At 65.4% G+C, this 3,411-nt stretch overlaps 1 protein-coding gene across 1 annotated transcript in view; it reads left to right on the top strand.

The window, feature by feature from the left end:
* GREB1 (growth regulation by estrogen in breast cancer 1) overlaps positions 1-3,411 on the top strand; it is a 63,304-nt gene that overhangs the window by 2,970 nt on the left and 56,923 nt on the right.

Raw genomic sequence — 3,411 nt, 5'->3', positions numbered from 1 at the left:
GGTGGGATGATGGGGCTGGGGGCGTCACCGGGGCGCACTGAAACGAGGTGTAAGCCTGGCCGGAGAGGGAGGCCGGTCTCACGCACGGCGTGGCCAGGAACAGCGGCCACTGCGGCGAGCCTGGACTTCACCTCAAGGCGACATGAGCGCGGCACCTGGGTCTTGAGGACACCCCGGGAGCCGTGGTGACGCAGAGGACGGAAGCAGGTGACCGACCGTTTGCAAAAAACAAAACTTGGAAAGAGCAGATATTCAGGAGAAGAACAAACCTGACCGTCTTCATGTGCCCAGACACCCGCTGCCAGCTGCCCGGCTCCTGCCGGCCTTTCCCTGTGCACCCCGTGTCAGCGAGGCTCCCCAGAGCACGCGCCGGAGTCCGGGGGTGCGCCTGCGGGCTTCTGTGGGGTGTGCGGCTTCCTCCGGGTCGCCTTCAGCCACCCTTCCGGCTGGAGCCCGGCTTCTGGAGGCCGCTGAAACTCAGCAGACAGGCGTGCTCAGGTCTGCGCAGGGAGGCCAGGCCACCCAGCCGGCGCGTGAGTGGGTGTCAGGGGGAGTCCACGTGTGTGTCACGGGTGAGGGAGGCCGTTCCGGGGCGCGCTCAGAGCAGGTGCAAGGGGGGAGGCGTGGACGTGGCGCCGCCTGGCGTGGCCGCCCCCGCCGCACAGACCCTCCGTGTCGGGCGGGTCTGACGGGCCCCAGAGACGCAGGGAGACATTCTGGGAGCCCCGCGTGTGTCTGGCTGCTGTGGTGGCTGGTCCCTTTGCTGGGCAGTGGACTGCCCTGCTTTTGAAGGTCACCCAGTCCCTTCTGAAGTCAACACGTCGGTCCCAGGTGCTTCTGGAGGGGTGAGGTGGCCCGCGCCGCCACGTCGGACGTGGAGGAGTTTGGGGAGCGGCACCCAGAGATGTGGGTGGGCTCTAAACGCACAACGGCGGGTGGGAACTCTGGCTCCATTCTGAATCAGGAGCTTCTCTGCGGGCAGAGGGGAGACCCCCCAAGCCCCCCAAGAGGGCTGACATTGGGATGAGGTCTCTCTCTTTAGATTTATTTATTTACGCACACAAGAGCTGGGTGCAGTCCAGAGGTGGGGGGGCGGTGAGAGGATTCACCAGAGGCGGAGTGGGGAGCAGAGCATGGGATCCACTGCTGAGGGGAGAGCGGGAGACAAGAGAGGTCTGCTGTGCCCTGGGGCCACGCCCTGGCCGGGATGGACTCAGGCTGCAGCCAGCCTGTCTGAGTTTTAGCCCCCGCGCCCCCCAGAGGGGCCTTTGGGGCCCCCCCAGAGGGGCCTATTGTTCCTTCTTTTAACCGAAAGGGAATTGAATATAAAGGTTAAGGAAATTACTTGCCCTCTAACCTTCAGTGAAGTCAAGATGCAAACCCAAGCTGGGCCCACCGCCCCCCTCTTAATCTCTGCCCCCCCCAACCGAATAGCACATCTGCGTCCGAATAGCACATCTGCGTCCGCGCATGTTTTCCTGCAGTCTTACTCCCTCCCCCTTTGGGGTGGTCTGTGCACATCCTGGTTATGGGGGATCTGCCTGCAACGGCCCTAGCCCATGGGGGTGGCTTCAGTCCCCACCCCTTTCCTGTGGGCATTCCTGCAGTGTCCGCCCCCACCCCGTGACCTGGCGAGCTCAGAAGGCCAGTGCCCCCGGGCGCCTCCTTCCCACCCCTCTGATTTGCCTCCTGGTGTGTGAGGCCTTGACCGGGAGTTGAGTCAAGACCCCTAGAGCCTCGGTCAAGCAGAGCCACCAGGGGGTGCTGTCCCGCCCTTGTCTGTAGAGTATGGGGACCGGAAGGGGTCCCCAGGGCTCCTGCCTGGGAGCCCGGCTGTGCTGGGGGAGGAGCAGGTGCAGGGTGAGGACTTCCCCTCCCCCCGCTCCCCGGGGGTCCTGGGAGGAACAGCTGACACGTCCTTCCCCATCCCCACGGGAGCCATCAGCTCATTGGGTCTTCTCGCTGTGGACGCCCTGTCCCTGGGCCACATCCTAGTCATCTTTGCCGTCGAATGCAAGAGGCTGCAAGGTGATAACCTGTGTTTCAGGCATTTAGCGCCAGGGAGGGCGACTGCTGTGACTTCCTTGCTTGCCCTCTTCAGTGAGGACCTGAGCGGAGGTCCTGGATCTCTCAGAGTTGCAGGGGGAGAAAGTGGAGGCCGCCGCGGGGGGCGGGGAGGGGTCCTTGATGTGCATGGTGATGGCTGCGAAATAAAAGAAGCTCCAGGATGTGCCCGTGCCCCTGGGTGCCCCTGGGAGCTGCCCGCCTGGGTGTGTTGCTGCCTCCCCCGCCCGCCCCCCGCGGAGGCGGTGGTTTCGAGGGCACGTGCTTCCCGGGCGCAGAGGGCCAAGTGGGTGCCACCCTTGCACCCCGTCCTCTGTAGGAGGACCTGGCTCCTCTCCACGCCGTTGAAGTCTCGCCTGAGCTGTGGTGCGGAGGCGACAGATTGGTCTGTACCTGCGAGAGGGCACGCTGACCCCGCAGCGCTGGGGACCTCCTTCCTGGCCGGCGGGGCGGGCCGGCCGGATGGCACGCCGCCCGGATGGCCGCATTTCCCCCGCGGCTGCACCCAGAGCAGAAACTGGAGAAACCTCTCCGGATGCTTGGCTGCTTCCGCGGGGCGGGGGAGCCAGGGTGTCAGGCTGACCCGGCCAGCCGTTCTGGGGCGTCCGCCGGATCAAAGGCAGGCCAGAGCTCCCACGTGGCCGGCTCAGCGCGCGCTTGACCGGCACGGTCGCCTCTGTGGTCGCCTCTGTGCGGTGCGTTTGACTTGGGGATGGGGAGCTTCGGGTCAGCCCTTTGCGTCTCATAAAGACGGGGCGCGGCAGGGCAAAGGCAAAGGAGCTTCCAGCGGAGGCGGGGCGCCACGCGCCCCAAGCCCACTTGGTGATGCTTCCTTAGCCTTGTCTCTGAGATGACGTCCGCAGGCTCGCGAGTGCTGCGCATCCGTCAGGTGGCCCCGCAGCCGTGAGTACGACCGGGAGCGGGCAGAGGCCGGCCGGACGCATTCCGGCGGCCGCCGCCTCCTGGAAAGACTGTCCGCAGTCTCCTCTCGAGTCTCCAGGCTTCCTTTGAAGGCTTATTCTGAAGGGCTCTGGCTGGCGGTGGCCCCCAGCGGCTCTAAATCCTGTAATGACACCTGTGAGCTTTATGGGTTCCTGGGGAAAGCGGGAGAAATCTACATGAGAATGTGGCGTTTCCTGTGGGGGGCGGCTGTGGCTCCCTTTACGGGGAGCCGGTAGGGAGCCCGTAGCCCAGGGAGTGCCTTTATGACCACTTCACAGACCCGCTGGGCGCCCTCCGTGGGGGAGCCCCCTGCGGTGGGGTGCGAGGCCAGGCCAGGGCTTGCTGTGGGGTGGTTTCAGGCTTGTGTGCTGGCTGGGACTCAGCTGTGCGGGAGGGAGGTGGGGA

The sequence above is a fragment of the Condylura cristata genome, unplaced genomic scaffold (assembly GCF_000260355.1).
Source record: "Condylura cristata isolate star-nosed mole 26May11 unplaced genomic scaffold, ConCri1.0 scaffold00020, whole genome shotgun sequence".
NCBI classification, from domain to species: domain Eukaryota; kingdom Metazoa; phylum Chordata; class Mammalia; order Eulipotyphla; family Talpidae; genus Condylura; species Condylura cristata.
The sequence above is the reverse complement of the archived record's forward strand: the minus strand, read 5'-3'. Positions and strand labels throughout refer to the sequence as shown.